We start from the raw sequence: 18,370 nt of genomic DNA, 5'->3' as shown, positions 1-18,370 counted from the left end.
TTCTCTTTAAAATCAAAACAAAATAAAACTCACTGCCATCAAGTGATGCCAAGTCATAGAGACCCCACAGGACAGTCTAGAGCTTTCCCTGTTGGTTTCCAAGGCCATAGCTCTGCCACCATAGGAATTCTCGTCTTCCTCCCATGGAGACACTGCTGGTTTTCAGCTGCTGGCCTGCGGTCAAGGCACATGCAACCACTATGCCACCAGGACACTTCTCAATTTTAAGTAAGATCTTCTCTATTAGCTATCTACTACTCAAGTCTAGAGAAAAATGGAGAAAAGATGGAAGTAGTCAAGGATTTTGTGTTCCTTGCATCTACAGTCTGCTCATGGAGGAGATCGGAGCTGTGTTGCATCAGGGAAACCTGCTGCATGGGTCTTCAGAGTCTTGGAAAGCCAGGATCTTACTTTGAGGACTGAGATGTGTTTAACCCACATCATGGCACTTTCCTTTGCCTCACGTGCGTATAAAAGTTATACATTGAGCACGCAAGACCAAAGAAAACCAATGCTCTTGAATTGTGGTACTGGAGGGGAATGGTGAAAGTACCAAGGGTTGCCAACAGAACAAGTCTATCTCACTTGAAGAAGGGTGACCACAGTGTTCCTTAGAGGCAAGTTTGGCAAGAGTCTGTCCTCTGTGTTTTGGACGTGTTGTCAAGAGAGACCAGTCCTTGCAGGAGGACATCATGCTTGGTGAAGTAGAGGGGCAGAGAGAAAAACAGAAAGGCCCTCCAGGAGATGGACTGACACAGTGGCTGCAACAAGGGGCTCAAACACAGGAACAATTGTGAGGACAGGGCAGTATGGTGCTCTGTTGTGCATAGGGGCATTGTGGGCCGGAACCAACTCGATGTTGGCTAACAACAACAACAAAGGAGTATGAACTTCCTTTTATTTATGAAATTAATAAATAGCTGCTCTTAAGTTTTAGATGGTTTTATGACAGTGTTTTTAAGTGTATGCTTTGCCTCAAGAAGACAGGAAAATAAACTTATTTAAATTGTTTGATGTTGAATATAAAATAATAGCCTGTTGTTGTTAGATGCCCTCTAGGCGGTTCCAACGGAAAACAACCTTACGCACAATAGAACTACACACCTTCTGGCTCTGCACCATCCTCACGAATGTTCTTATGTCATCAAGAACCTGCCTATTTTTAATTTTCCCTTCCATTTAGCAAAACCTGGTGTCTTCCAGGGACTAATCTCTCCAGACAACATGTCCGAATTACGTGAGACTAACCCTTGCCATTCTTCCCTAAGAGTTTTCTAGCTATAGCTTTTCCAAGACAGGTTTGTTTATTCTCTTAGCAATACTTCGGACTTTACTATTTCGATATTCTTCACCACTAACATGTTTCAAACAAACCCATTGCTCTTTGCTCTTCTTTATCGAAGGCTCACCTTTCACATGCATATTAGTCCCTGGAAAATGCCATGGCTTGGGTCAGGAACACTTTAGTCCTCAAAGTAACATCCTTGTTTTCCAGCACTTTAAAGAGGTCCTGTGTAGCAAAGAGTGTGTTAAATTTAACTGCTGCAGAACTTCGCCTAGCCCACTTTCAATCCAATTGAATTGAAACCAGCCAGCAATTCAACCTCTTCAAAAAAAAGTACATGGAATTTTTTTCCATAAGGACTAAAGTTATAAGAGTGACAGGATAATTTTTAATGTTGGTTGTTTGGTTAATTTTATTAATTTTTAAACAGCTTTATTGAGATAGTACTTGCAACTAGGTGATTAACTTGTTCAAATGATATAATTCAATTGTTTTAGTGTATGTATATGTGCAGGCAACCAAAATCATAGTCAAATTTGGAGCATTTGGAGAAAATGTGTATCCTTCATCTACCACCCCCCAAGCAAATGTTGGACTGGAGGTTCTGTTGTTTGGTTAGTTGCCACTGAATTGGTTTCAATTCGTCAGAAGTTCTAAGAGGTTCTAAAAAAAAAATCCAAAACCAAATTCACTGCTATAGAGTCGATGCTGACTCACAGCGACCCTCCAGGGCAAGACCGAGCTGCCTTTGTGCATCTCTGAGACTGTGACTCTTTACCAGTGTAGAAAGCCCTTACTCCTGAGCCTTTGAACTTCTTCAGACCTTAAGGATGACAGCCCAACTCATAATTAGTATGCCACCAGGTCTCCTAGGAGGTTCTAAAAAGGGCAATTATGCAAAAAATAAATATTTATGCAAAAAAATAAGTAAATAGTCATCCAGAATGGAAAAGAAATAAAACTATGTTTATTTGCAGCTGACATGATCTTGAGTGCAGATAATCCTGAAATTTATACTCATATAGTATTAGAACCAATAGATAAGCCCATAAAGATTTCAGGACCTGAAAGAACTATCCAAAAGTTAATTCTATTTTCATACACTTGAAAGGAATAATCTACAAATGTAGTTAAAAGACAGTCCAATTGCAATAGCATTAATAAGAATAAACATTTAATAATAAGTTTATCCAAAAAAATAAAGCTTACATCTTAAAAACTAAAGAACTCTCTTGAAAGTAAAGAATAAATATAGGCTGGACAAACAATGTGAGAAGAAAATAACGGGACCAATGGTCCCAGAGGGACATGAGAGTGTGGGAGGTATGGGAAGGGAGGAAGTGTTGGCCAACCCAGGGACAAGGGAACAGCGAGTGTTTCAAAACCAGTGGAGGGAGGGGATGGGAAGACTGGTAGGGGGTGACCAAGGGCAAGGTAACTTAGAGGAATTACTGAAACCAGAATGAAGGCTGAACATGGTAGTGGGGCAGGAGGAAAGCGTAAGGAAATAGAGGAAAGGAAAAGGAGGCAAAGGGAATACATAGAAGCCTAAATACGGACATGTACATATGTAAATATATTTATGATTATGGGGGAAACAGAGCTGTGTGCATATATTTATAGGTTCAGTAGTAGGGTAGCAGGTGAACATTGGGCCTCCTCGCGTGCACTTCCTCAATACAATAGCACTTGCTCAGCTAAACGGTCATTCCATGATACCCACCTTCCTGATATGATCACTGAAGATAAGCATGTGTATAAGCAAATGTGGAGAAGAAAGCTGATGGTGCCCGGCTTTCAAAAGATATAGCATCTGGGGTCTTAAAGGCTTGAAGGCAAACAAGCGGCCATCTAGCTCAGAAGCAACAAAGCCCGAAGAGAAGAAGCACACAAGCCTCAGTGAACACGAGGTGTTGAAGGGATCAGGTAGCAGACACCAAAGAACAAAAACCATCATTGTGTGATCACCTTCCCCACATAAACGCTGGAGACGAATGTGTGCATAAGTAAGTGTGGTGAAGAAGGCTGATGGTGCCTGGCTATTGAGAGATATAGCGTCTGGGGACTTAAAAGCTTGAAAGTAAACAAGTGATCATCTAGCAACAAAGCCCACATGGAAGCAGTACACCATCATATGTGATCATGAAGGGCCAAGGGGACCAGGTTTCAAGCAACAAAGGCGAGGGGAAAATCATATCATTGTGAATGAGGGGAGTGCGTGATGGGGACCCAATGTCCATCTGTAGACAACTGGACATCCCTTGCAGAAGAGTAGTGGGGAGGAGAAATGTCACTCAGGGTTCAGTGTAGCAATAATGAAACTCACAACTTTCCTCTAGTTCTTAAACGCTTCCTCCCCACCCAACTATCATGATCCCAATTCTACCTTGCAAACCTGGGTAGATCAGAGGATGCACAGCGGTACAGATGGGATCTGGAAACACAGGGAATCTAGGACAGATAACCCCTCGGGACCAGCGGTGGGAGTGGCGACACCGGGAGGGAAGGGGGTGTAGAAAGGGAGAACCAATCTTGGAGATCTATGTGTAACCTCCTCTCTGGGAGATGGGCTATGGGAAGGTGGGTGAGGGGAGATGCCGGGCAGTGTAAGATAAGATAAAATAATTATTTATAAACTATTAAGGGAGCAGGGGGAAAGGGGGGAGCGGAGAGGGAGGGGAAAAAAGGAAACGGAGCTGATTCCAGGAACCCAAGTGGAAGGCGAATTTTGAGAATGACAATGGCAATGAATGTATACGGGTGCTTTACTCAACTGATGTATGTATGGATTGTGATAAAAGTTGTATGAGCCCTAATAAAATGATGTTAAAAAAGCATAAATATAAAACAACCCATTCCAAGTTTACAGATTAGAAGACCTACATTAGGATGGCAATACATCCTGAATCAATCAATAGTTAAATAAACCCCCTGTCACAATTCCAGCTAACATATTGATAGAAATAGTCAAGCTAATTCAAAAATTTACATGTAAACACAAGCATCCAGGACAATCAAAACAATTATGTAAAACAAAAACAAAACAAGACAGAGTTGAATGGCTCACAGATCCCAATTTCCAAACTTACAAGAAGACTAGTACTCAAAACAGTGTGGAACTGTCACATCTCCATGGAATCGATCGACATCTATTAATGTTGATCAATAGGCTAAAACATAGAGCACAGAAATAAACCTTTATGTTATGATCAATTTATTTTTAAATAAAGGTACCAAGATAAAAGGAACGACGCCAGGACAACTGCACAGCCACATAAAACCAGAGCAAGCCCTACCTTTCTGCATAAAAATGAACTGAAAGGAACAGAGCCCTAACTATCTAAACCAAAGCTGTAAAATGTAGAAAATGCAAATCTCTCTGACACTGGGTTAGACGAAGCCTTTGTAGGTATAGCATCAAAAACACAGAGACAAAAATCATTGGTAAATTGGATTGCATCGATATAAGGAACATTATTTTTCAAAAAATGCATAATGTCCAGAGGGAAAAAAACTAGTGAATATCCGCAGAATGTGTGCAAATATTTCCAAATATTTATCTAACAAGAAGGCTATATCTACAATACATGAAGAGAGTAGTATTTGTAGCTCCGTAATGAAAAGAGAAATAGCCTAATTTTTTTAAATACGCAAACGACCCTTTTCTCTAGAGAACATGTACAAATGGCCAATAAACCCAGGGAAAGATGACCAATATCATTAGCTATCAACAAAAACAAAAACAAAAATCTACCACACCCACTGCCATTGAGTCAATTCTGACTCATAGGGATCTCATAGAAGAGGGGAGAACCTGCCCTGTGGGTTTCTGAGACTGTAACTTCTTTGGGAGTAGACAGAGCATCAGCTGTTCTCCAGCAGTATGGCTAGTGGTTTCGAACTCCTGATCTTATAGTTAGCAGCCCAATGCATAACCCAGTAAGCCACCAGGTCTCCTTCATTCGCTAACATGGAAATGCAAACAAAAACAACCACAATGAGACATCACTTTACAAACACTAGGATGGTTAATATTAAAAAAATATACAAGTGCTGATGAGAATGTGGAGAAATGAGAGACCTCATACAATGGCGGTGGGAATATAAAAAGGTGCAGTAAGATGAAACATAGAGTTATGATGTTTTAAAATTGCCACCCAGTTCATTTCAATTCATAAACATCCTATGGAACTGAGTAGAACTGCCCTATAGGGTTTCCAAGGCTGTAATTGTTACAGAAGCCAAACTTTGGGTTAGCATCCAAGCACTTAAACCACTGCACCACCAGAGTACCTCTAGAATTATCATGTGATCCAGCAATTCCACTCCTGAGTATATAACCAAGTAAGGGAAGACATACATCCAGGCAAAATTGTGCACAGATATGTTCATAGCAGCATTATTCATAACAGCTAGATTACCAAAACCAACCCAATGTCCATATGCTGATTATTAAAATTGGAAATTTCCATAAATATTTCACTATTTGTTAGAAAATCAGATACAACCACAACATGGATGGAACTTGAAAACATAATTTAAAGTTTGAAAAAGCCATAAAAGACCATATGCTTTATGATTCCATTTGTATAAAATGTCTAAATCTATAGAGACAGACAGTGTAGTAGTAATTAGCTGTTACTGGGTGAGGCAGTAGGAAGTGACTGCTCATGGGTGAAGGGTCTCTTTGGGGAGCCATGAAAATGGTATAAAATAGATTTCACTGATGCTTATATCACTCTATGAACATAGTAGAAATCTCTAAATTGTATATCTGAAATTATTAAACTACATAGTCTGTGAATGATAACGCAACAGAAAATTAAAAGAACTAAGTAAAGTCCTTCAGACTTAGGAATCTCTAGGACAAGTGGACTGTTTTCTCACTAACGCTATTTTACTTTTTTTTTTTTTAATTTTAAATTGACGTCAGTCATCTGAAGGCATGACTGGTAGTTCTCTGGGTGGAGATTTCTTTCTTCCAGAGATTTCCATCCAATGTAGAAACAACTCCCATGATGCTCTTATGCTTCAGGTAGGACTGAGGCTGAAGAAGGGTGCATGGGGCGCTTGCTAAGGAAGATGGAGGAGGCGGTAGTGATACAGATTCGGTCTACAGAGCTGGTCCTTCTGTTTACTAAATCACAGCGAGTGCAGCGGTCTACGAAAATGTCACCTATTTTCTGGCATGAACACTGCAAGGGTATGCTTTTCTAGGATACATTACTATGAACCATCACACACATTCTGGTGATGAAAGCCTCTTTCCCCAGAATAGTATGAAAACAATCCCTCCTGACAGAAAGCAGGAAATCAGTCACTGAGTTGACCTAACTGACTGTGGATTAAGGGGAAACTTTTTTTGAGCGGTTGGTATTTGCTCTCTATCTTATTTTGAATTCAGAAACTTCTTAGTGGTTAGGGTACACTGTGGGAAGTTAAAAGATAGATGAATAGAACTTGTAAAGCTGCTGAAGAGAAGGAGAGGGGGGTGCTTCTGGTGAATGGGCTGAGGAAAGCAAGGGAATGAAAAATCTCCCAGGAGACCCGAAGCGGAAAATTGATCTGAGAGAAAATTTTGCTAAGCATGTGTTGTTTGGTGGCCAAGAATACCCATTCAGTGTCTTGCCAGCCACCCAGCTAGACCTGCACTGGGTTCACCCATCACCTGGCAGGAAATCCTTTCTGTCCACAGCAAGCCCTCACCAGCAGTCGGCCAGTATCAGAACAATACCTGGTCCATACTCAGAGATCTGATTCTAATACCCCTTGATGAAGCTCCCCTGCGGAATCCCAAGGACTCATGAACTCCACAGAGTTTTCTAGGAGAAAACATTCAGGAGCAAGGTGGAGATAAAGGACAAAGCTGTAACACCTATTCTTGAGGGACTGCAGTGAATAGCCTGGTCCCTTAAGTGGATATAGTGCAATACTAAAGAGCCAATATATTGCTTCCATTTCAGAAGTACTGTGATAAGACCCTAAAAGAAAAAGAAAGAAAAAAAAAAGACTCAGTGTCTCACTGCTAGGGCTGAATAGCAAAGAAAAAAACATGTTCACAATCTCTTAACACTAGGTTTGTGGATCACATTGTTGGCTTTCTCTTACTGGATTGATTATTCCTGGGGGGTTAAATGAGCAGTAGAGGCAAAAACTGCTAACTGGAAAAGGCTAGTGTGAGGTCAACAATTCAAACTTGCCAGCCTCTCCGAGGGAAAAAGACAAGGCATTCTACTCCTGTAAAGAATTACACTCTCCGAAACGCAGAGGGGCAGTTCGGCCATACCCAGTCGTCACTGGGAGTGGGCATCCACTCGATGGCAGTGAGTTTTGTTTGGTTTGAGAGGCACCAAGTAGTATTACACACATTGTTTTAGCATACCAGTGTGTCCATTCAGGACACCCTGTAAGGCAGAATAGAATTGCCCCATGGGGCTTCCAAAACTTCCTACTCTTTACAGGAGCAGAATACCAAGTTTTCTCTTCAACGGCACCATTAGAAAATTAGAACTGCTGATCTTTTGGTTGACGGCCCAAGGCTTAATTAACCATGGCACAGCCAGAGCTCCTAATATGGCTTGCTCCCCTTACCATCCTTTGGATTTCAACTCCTGCTTACCTCAGAAGGCAGAGATCTGCTCAGCAGAATAGCCACGGCTACAGCCTCTATGGAAGCAAATTGTATCTTTCTCCCTCACGCTGGCTGGTAGATTCGAACTGTTGGCTTTCTGGGGAGCCTCTGTGCACTTAAGCACTGCTTCACTAAAGCTCCTTTAACATGGCTCATGAAAACAGACTCACTTGATGACCCTGTACAGGAGACCTGCTAGTGCGGTAGGCTAGGCATTGAGCTGATTATCACAATGTCAAAGTCAGTGGCAACAAGCAAGAGCTGAAGCTGTTCACACTGGTTAAGATTTAAATCCCGAGAGGCAGTTCTACTCTGTCATTTAAAGTCACCATGAGTCAGAATTGGCTCAATCGCAGTGAGTTTTTCTGTGAGCATAAATCTAGACAGGGAAAGAAGACAGCCTCATATTTCTCCTGTGGTAGTTTTGAACTGCTGACCTTGAGCCCAATACTTATCCCACAACGTCACCAGAGGTCCTTGATATTGCTCACAGTAGATACAAAATCTGTAATGACTGAAGGAAGAACACAGGACACATGTAGACCACGTCTGATGAGTCTGAATGCTGTAATCAGAAGCCTTTTACAATTCCACTCAGACCTTGGGATCTCCATGCCCTTGCTAATAACATGATTACATCCTTCTGCCTCGGTGTTTGATTCCAGCAATAGCCCCACAGATAACCCAATTCCAGAGAACACCCAAGGTGAAATTCTATCACTAGTCTCACTAATAATGAAAGCCATACATCATAGCTGCAAATTGCCAGGGAGCCTGGCAGGGGGAGGCTGGGAGGAGATATTTTAATAGCCTTCGGTAATTATCAAGCACATTTGCCATAATAAGAAATGGAAGAAGTTGTATCACAGGTATAATCCACACATAAGTGAGGTGACCCATTTTTTTTTCTATCTAGAGGCATCTCTCAGCAATCTAGACTATATCTGAAAAAAGAGTACAAGATCAGATCAGTATAGCTGACAAATCCCATGCTGTAAGGTTGAATGAAGTTCAATACGCAGAACAAACTAAAGTTTAAGATCATCCCCCAAGAGGATAATTGTATTATGGCCATTCACTTATATATTTAATACACAGAAATACCGCAATAGTTCGGCTTCGAGGGAACATTAAGGGGATATTTTAATCTCAAAAACATGTTGAATAAGATTACATAAGTCAGCCATGCATTCAAACAAAAGAAATATGAAGGGTTAATCTGTTTTAAGATCTCTCCATCATGGCCAGAGGGAAACAAGCTTATTTCTAGCTGCTGTTTCTCTCGGGATATGATGTAGAAGGCAACAGGAACACAACAGCTCCATGAATAGCCCTGGGCAAATATCTCATTACTTTTCCCAAGATGAATGGATACTTCTGATATCCTATCTTATTTCCAACTATTTAGTTGAGGGTGTTCATGTGAAGTTCTGCTCTGAGACAGGGGCAAGCTCAGCTTAATTACATCTCACCAGCTTTCTCCAGGCATGGTCTCTCATTTCCTGAAATCCAGACTTAGATATCCTACTGCCTACTCAACATTATCACTTGGGCATCTAATAAAACCAAATTCATTGCAATTGAGTCTGTGGACTCATAACGACCCTGTAGGAGAGGGTGGAACTGCCTCTGTGAGTTTCCAACACCGTCATTGTTGATGGGAGTAGATAGCCTAGCCTCGTCTTTCTCCAGCAGAGTGGCTGGTGTTTTAAAACTGGACCTTGCTGATCACAGACCAACATGTCACCACTAAGCCGCCAAGACACCTTGGATAGTTCATAGGATCTGCAACTTATTATTCAAATGCTTGCTCTCTCACTCCATTAAAGTTTTAAGTGGGAGGGTCCAAAGGACCCCACACCAATCTGTCTTGGAAGAAGTACGGACAGAATGCTCCTTATAGACAGGATGGCAAGACTACATCTTACAATACTTTTGACATGTGATCAGGAGAGACCAGTAGCTGGAGAAGGCCATCACGTTTGGGAAAGTCGAGGGGCAGTGAAAGAGAGGAAGGCTCTCAACAAGATGGACTGACACAGTGGCTGCAACAATGGGCTCAAACGTAAGAACAAGCGAGAGGATGGCACAGGACCCGGTGGTCCATTCTTTTGTACACAGGGTTGCTGTGAGTCAGAAGAGACTCAATGGCACCTAACAGCAACATGACTGCTTATTTCTTCTCACATGCATTTCTTAAAATGTCATTTCCTAATACCATGATACATATAGACTTCTAATCATGATAAAAATGTTACATTTCACAAACCAAACAATTGCCACTAAATCTACCTCATGTGCAACGGATGACCTGATGTGTGTCAGAGTACAGCAGTGCTGATATGTTTTAAATGCTGTCATTAATTTGACGAAGCCTTATGGCCCACTTCATCAATTTGACATTAAACTATTCATGCACATTCTACTTCTTATCATTTACTGCAATGCTCCCAATGGGCCCTTCTTTATCCCGCCTACTTTCTGTGCTTCCTGTCTCCATCCCTTCTTCTTTCCTGACTCTCCTGAACTTTGTCCTTGAGTAAATCTTGCCCCCTTGATCCCAAATGGTCACTTATTCTAAGTAGATGGATCCCGTTAATGTGATTGTCACTCTTGGCTACAAACTGAGCCATAAGGATGAGTTTCTTTTCAGATCATGGGTGATCAAGTCTCGGGAGCGCTATCATTTTCTATCTAAACAGTTTCAGTCTCAAAGTGTGAGCCATAGTCTCAAGGATTCCCAGCCGTTTCCATCTAGCTCGCAAGCCTGGTCTCTTTCATGATTTGAGTTTGTGCCACATTTGCCCCCACTCTATCTAGAATTTTCTAATCTGACTCTTTTCAGAGCACTTGGTGGTGCTAGCTGGGCACCATCTAGCTATGCCGGTCTCACCATTCAGAAGAGTGACGTCCTCATGATCCGTGAGTCCATTGAACTAACTGTTTCCATGTATCTCCGAGTTTCATGACTCTTCTTTCCTGAAGACAAAGAAAAACCAAGAGTTTAACCTCAGATGATCACTCATGAGTTTTCAAGACTCCAGCCCCTTCTCACAAAAGCAGGTTGTAGAACACTGTCATTGTGGATGATGATATGCCAATTGACCTTAGTGAACCCCAATAGCATACTCATGAACCCCCAGGCCCAGAAATGCATTCCCTGTTTTAAAAATAATTTTATCGGGAGTTTTTACAGATATTACAAGAATCCATAATTCTATTAGACCAAGCATAATTGTACAATTGCTGCCACAATCAGTTTCAAAACATTTTCTTTCTTCATGAACTCTTTGATATCAGCTCCTCTTTATCCCCTCCCTTCCCCAACCTACTGCCCAGGAGCCCTGATTATTATATAACATTATTATTATTGTTTGTTGTATCGGGTGCCATCCAATGTATCCATTCACCTACAATTTTATTATTCATTCCCCTCATGTGAGATTATACATTCATCATTGCTATCTCCCCCCCACACCCCTCCACTCTTCCCATATCCTCAGGGAATCATTAGTCCCATTACTATTTCTGAAGGGTTATCTATGTTGGCTTTCATGCATCGAATGATCTGAATTATACAAATGAATGTATGTGGGTCTAACAAGATTCATAAGGTAAAACAAAGACCAGTTAACAGTAAGAAGAAATATTAAAGAACTAGAGGATAGTTGTGTTTTATAAGTGCTATATTATTCCCTATATATATCATCCCTTCCATGTGGCCCTTCTCTCAGGAACTGTGTTAGTCCAGGTTGACTACTAGATAAACAAATCCAGAGACATGCTATGTGTATAAGAGATAGCTTTTTACAAAAGAGCAATTGTATATTGAGAAAACATCCCAGTCCAGTACCGATTAAGTCCATAAGTCCAATATTAACCCCTAAGTCCCATGCTAGTCCATAAATTCCCCTTCAGACTCATGTAGCGCATGCGATGATGCCAAGTGTTAGGTGAAAGGTCTCATGGATCCACTGGCAGTGGAAGCCTCTAAGCACTGTCATGGATCTCCAAATGGCTCCTCTAGCTCTTTTTGTGTCTCTCCCACCGGCAGGTGAAGCAGAGAGAGAGTGCATCCCACTTCCAGGGAGGAAGCGAAAAAGTTCCCTGATTCCTAATGAGAAGGCCATACTCACAAAGAGGCATCAGGCAATAACCTGATTGATGGGCTAGACTCCACCCCTTCACTCTTAATAACCTCGAGTTGACATGAGATTATGTAACCACCACAGCGACTGTCCAATTATCTCACAAGTGGGTTTCAGGTCCCCACTTTGTTCACACTCCATGTCAATTTGATTGCCTGTTTGCTTTGTAATTGCTGATACCTATTCCCTCGTCACCTCATGATCACATGAGCTGGTGTACTTCTGCCATGTGGGCTCTGTTGCTTCCCTGCTAGATGGTCTCTCATTTAACTTCAAGCCTTTAAAATCCCAGATATCTTTTAATAGCTGGGCACTATCAGCTTTCTTCACCATATTTGCTTAAGTACCATTTTGTCTTGAGCAATCATATTGAGAAGGTGAGTATCATACAATGCCACATTATTAGAACAAACTGTTCTTTTACTAAGGTAAGATTTAAGGAGATATACAAAGTCCAACTGCTTCCTTATTGTATTTACCTAGTATATGCACATAGACAAATACACCAATCTTTGTATAATTATATATTTACATATCTATATTTACACCTGTATATATAATTTTTACTTTCTTCTTGTTCTGTTTTCCTTCCTCTGCCCCACTAACATGTTTACCCAGAGTTCACCTCTCAGTAATTCCTCTCAGATACATTTCAATTGATCACACATGACCAGGAACACTATACTCTCCTCACCCTCAATTTTAGAAACCTTGCTATTCCTGTCCCTGACATTATGGCTCACTGCTCCCCTCCTCCCGCCTCCTACTTTCCCATGCCTACCCCCTGGCCCCTCCACGGCCGCCCCCACCCCCACCAAACCATCAGTCCCATAGCTGTCTCCTTGGGATTGCTTACCCTGCCTATCTTATATTGATAAACACCAAAGAAAGAAAATGAAAAAAACAAACAGACATACAAATAGTTCCAAGTTTAACAATTATCCCAACCCAGAGTCGATGATGATCTCTCTGTTAAATAGCAAGCAGACCCTGTTAAAATCTATCAGTCGAATCCCCTTTTCTTTCAGGGTTCCATATATGGGGGCCTGCTTACCCAACAGCACTTATACCCCTTTAGTTCTAGGCATTTGTGACCGAGAGGTGTGTCTCCCACAACTCTCCATTGCTCTTCCTGCAGTCGGGCTGGAGCGATCTGCTATCCCCCAACCCCCACCCCATTACACCTTTAGACTTTCCCTGTGGCCCCTTTATGAGTAACCCCCAGTTCAGATAAGGTGCTGTAGCAGTTACATAATCTGGTATCAATTTGAGGATTAAGATTGTAGGGTTGGAGTCTAGCCTGTCAATCAGGATATAGCCAATGAGGCCTCTGTGTGGGCATGGCCTTATCCTGAGGATTCCGAGAACTCCCTTGAGATGCAAGACACTCTCTGCTTACTCCCTGAGAGACAGCCCTGTGGAGAAGACACATGGAGAGAGACTGATGGAGCCAGACCACTGAAGCCCTTCCATAGCTGAGATGCTTGCACTGCCACTGGGTCCACAAGACTTACCATCCATTGGCCTGTGATCTTCCTGCATTTGGCCTTATTGTATGTGTTTCATGAGTCTGAAGAGGACTTTTTAGATTGGTGTCAGGCATATGGGCTGATATTGGACTTATGGAATTGGTTGAGACTGGGCTGGAATGTTTTCTCAATATTCAACTGCTCTTAGATTAAAGCTCTTTCTTATACAGATGAGTCTCTATGGATTTCTCTAGTCTACTTGGACTAACACAGGTTCCAAGGGCTGCCCCCTGAGTCAGAAGCCTAACTGGGATTCCTCACGAACTTTGTGGCTTTGCTCCCATTACTGGTCTGTTGAACTCCCCTCTTGGTTTTCCCCCATGTAGGTGGGTGAGACCGGTACTCTCCATGAACTGTATGCTCAGTGTTTTCCTCTGTAGTGCTGTCATCTAGGGAGGGGACATAAGATCTCAAGATAAGGCCATCCCTGTCGCTGCAGTCCTCTCTCTGAACGAGCTGCTCCTTGAGGAACATCATCCTCAAGGACTGGCCCACCCGAATAAAGTCCGAATAAAGTCTACTCTCTCTCCCCTCCTGAGAAGACATAAAAAATTCCCTCCCCTTGGGTGGATTAGTGGCTGGGTCCCACCTTGCCATCTTTTCTCTTCAGCTACCCCACTGTAGGCTGAAAAGGCATATAGAGATGTCTTTCAGCACTGGTGCTATCTGCATTTTTAAATTTATTTATTTTGATGAGGCATGCATCATTGGATTTTGTTTGGCTCTTGCCAGAGTATCTGGTCCTCAGTCCAGGGACTGTGCGATACGTGCATTTTCCCCAAGCCTGCTCTGCTGTTTGAACTTACCTCAGTGGACTCAAGTTGTACTTGGCTAACTTCACTCAGCATACTAGCCTCCAACTCTTTCCACAAGACAAGGTACTTCATCTTTTCATCATTATTTTTTAGGGATGTGTAGTACTCCATTTTGTGTATATACCATAGCTTTTTTTAAATCCATCCATCTATTGATGGAGATTTGAATTTTGGGCTGTTTCCAGTCTCTTGCACAGCAATGAACATGGGACTGCAGAGGTCTAGTCATGGTCTGTTTCTTATTTCTTCTGGGTGTATGCTCAGGGGTGGAATTGCTGGGTTGTAGGGTAACTCAATTTCCATATGTTTCAAGTATCACCAAATATCTTTTCCCAGGGGCTCAGGAAGTCATTCCCTTAAGGTGTTTGATTATGTCTAAATTGTCTTCCTAACATTGTTCCTTATACACTCCACTCTATCCCTGGATGTAATATCCTCTGTCAATCCTGCATGTGTTTGTGAGTATACTCACGCTCTCCCATACCCATTCAGTCTGTACGTCTAACCAGGCACTTACTCATAACTCAGACTGTCAACTCACAGTGACCTTGCAGCACAGGGTACAACAGCCCCGCGAGTTTCTAAGCCTCTAGCTCTCTAGGGGAGTAGAAAGCCCACTCCCTTTCTTTCTCCTTGTAGCAGCTGGTGGTTTCGAGCTGCCGGCCATGAGGATCAGAATCCTGTTCATAACTGTTCTACCACCAGGGCTCCTAGATCACCGTTATTAGAGATTGTGTATATAACAACAATATTTATCTCTGTTGGCTTTAACTTTTGCATCCCCCCCCACCAAGTTTTTTCTCCTGATTCCATCATTTTTGCCAAGCTCTTGCTTCGTTTTAGTGCCTTCCCCTTTGCATAACTCTGTGAAATCTACTTGAATTCCTCTCCATTTCGAAGTTCAGTAACTATTGTATTACTTTTTTTTAACTTGGTAACCACCTTCATTACAAATTCATATCTCTGGTCCCTTTTTTCCAGTCTTGAAAGTTTGTTTTAATTCACTCACTCGCTCTCCCTTCCATCCAGTTAGTGCTGACTCAGAGGGACCCTGTAGGAAAGGACAGGATGGCCGCCGAGGGTTTCTGAGACTCTTGCTCTTTACTGATTAGAAAGTCTCATCTTTCTCCTACAGAGTGGCTGGTGATTTTGAACTACTGACTTTGCTCGTTAACAGTCCACAGAGTAAGCACTACTCAAATACAGTTACGTCTGGGTTAAATGTTGAGTGTTGTCTTACACGTCAATCTCAAGCTGTGGTCTATTGCTGTCGATTCTCTGCCTCAAGGACTCCCTTTAGTATATTTCCTCTAAGGTTTTTCTGTTTTTTACAAATCCCGTTCATTTCTGTTTATCTGGAAATTTCCTATGCCAGAATATTGAAGGGATAATTCTCCTGGGTCTTTGATTCCTGGTTGGCAAACATTTGCTTGCACAACTGTCGACATGTCATCCCATCACCTTCTTGCTTATACGGTTTCTGCAGGGAAATCAGGGATGGGTCTTCTTTGTTCCCTTCCCATCACAGTAAACATCACCTTTCTCTAAGTCTTGACATCACCTTCCCCGATTATTTTTTTATTTCAAATTCTGTTCCTAAAATCAACCCAGAAGCAAGTCTTGATGACTCCTTAAAGTATACCTTGAAACATTGTGTTTCGCCATTCCCACTCTGGTCTGTGCCACCAAGCTGCTTGCCTAGCCTATTGTGATGAACAAACACAAAACCAAACCGTCCACTGCCCTGGAGTTGATTCCAACCCACAATGTCCTTCATGGATGAGGTCCTAGACTAAATCTTTAGGTGATGCCCAAAGCCTCATCTTTCTCCCACGGACCAGCTGGTAGGTTAGAACCATCAATTTGTGGGTCATAACCCCGGATGTAACCCACTTTGCCACCAGAGCACCTTGATCATTGTAACCAGTCATTCTTTAGTCAATTTCCAAAGTAGACTGTAGAATACTATTTTTTTAAGAAAGGCAAATTGTAGCATTCATCTATTTAAAACTAGCTTCAAAGCCTTCTAGTTTATTCAGAATAAAGACCGATGTTCCGCAGGTGTTTTTGTTGTGAGGCGCTTTCAGGCCTGAAATAACAAACCTTCTACCGCACCGGCTCCTTATCTCCATCTAGACCCTGAAATTCTGTCACTTGTTCTCCGATACAAGGGCCACTCTCTTCTGTGAACAGGATGGGCCCCAATTCAGGACATTCTACGTGCTGTTTCCACGGCTCACATGTTCTTTCTCTGCATCCTTTACCTCCTTCAATCCCAGGTTTAAGTGTCACCTTTTCCAGAACACTTTATTGTCTATTTCAACTTCTTCCGCCCAGAATTACCTCTCTCTGTCATTTTTCTTCTTAGTACTTTTCACTCACTGACATGCATTGTATTTTATCTTTCAATAAATAATGTCATCCACCAGGTATGCAAACTCCATAAAAATAGGAAATTTGAGGGCTCAGTCAAGGATGTTCCTACTTTACCACTTTAAAAGGTGTGATAGACAATTCCTTCCATCTTTATTCACTTCATATCAAATATTTACTTAATGAAATAAGATCAAACAAGCATAGTACTGGTATCCAATGAGGTTCAGTCTATTCAGTCCACTGCCTTTGCCTCTGCAGATGAGGATAAAGTCTGAGGAAGGTTTGAGTCCCCATTTGCTCATTCCAGATTTTTCCCTCAAGGGGATCTACATGGACCTTCGACAAAGCTGCTTCATAAACTGCAGCTCCACTGAACCTGCTGGGTGGGGGGGTGGCCTGTTCCTCAGGACAATTTCCCAGCTCTTCTCTGTCAGTAAAAATGATGATGAGGCTACTGGACATAGATGGCATTCATTGTGTGGTAACCATCCACTACCCATCGTACGAAAAATGCTTCATATAGTTTCTCATTTAGTTTCCACCAAACCTAAACTAAATACTAATGCCAGCCAATTTTATAAATAAATGTGAGGCTTCTCAAGATTAAGTAATAGGGAAGAGTTCACACAGGAAATCAGTAGCAATCTGTGGCTATAAACTGTGGCCTTCTGGATTTTAGAATCTGAGACCTTAGTCTCTACTCAATACTGCCTCTCTTAAGATTCTGCCTTTATAGCAGTTGAGCCTTTCTGTAGACGAACGTCACGAAAAAGAGTCATCGGTGCAGCATCCGTGATGATGAATATAAGGAAATTCTTCAGGGTTAGAGAGTAGCATTCTTCTCTCCAAATGACTAGAGCAAAAACAACTTCAATAGCTCATTTAAAGTCACACATCATAGTTTATATGATGTATGTTAAAAAAGCATTTCTATAAAATTATAGAAACCTTTGCTAGTAAACAATATGTGGAGCTATTGTTTATTAAATTATAGACCATAATGTTTCCATCTCTACAACCCTTCCTCTAAAACAGTGGTTCTCAACCTGTGGGTCACAACCCCTCTGGGGGGTGGTTGAATAACCCTTTCACAGGGGTTGCCCGATTCATAACAGTAGCAAAATTACAGTTGTGAAGTAGCAATGAACATCCTTTTATGGTTGGGAGGTCCCCACAGCATGAGGAACAGTATGAAAGGGTTGTGTCATTCAGGAGGTTGAGAACCACTGGTCTACCTCTGTGCTTTTCATTTTACATCACATGCGAATGGTACTTGCGGGACTCCGGAGACTCAGTTCCTGTTCTTTTAAAATGTTCTTGAGTTGGGAAACAAAACAAGTTTGAAGAGAAAGTTCTGAACTGTGGGATCAATAGGGTAAGGTTTCCCAATGACATTCTTGTAAGATATTCCTGACGAGCCTCAAAGAGCAAACGGGTAAATTTTCACGATGGAAAAACACTTCCGTGGGGCAACTTTCCAGACCTTCTGGTGACTGTTGCAGCTTTCAATTTTGGTAAAAACTTCTCAGTCCATCCCCATGATTGTCTGGCGTCATGCGTTACATTTCATCAAGATATCACTTCCG

The sequence above is a fragment of the Tenrec ecaudatus genome, chromosome 4 (assembly GCF_050624435.1).
Source record: "Tenrec ecaudatus isolate mTenEca1 chromosome 4, mTenEca1.hap1, whole genome shotgun sequence".
In the NCBI taxonomy this organism is placed as follows: Eukaryota; Metazoa; Chordata; class Mammalia; order Afrosoricida; family Tenrecidae; genus Tenrec; species Tenrec ecaudatus.
The sequence above is the reverse complement of the archived record's forward strand: the minus strand, read 5'-3'. Positions refer to the sequence as shown.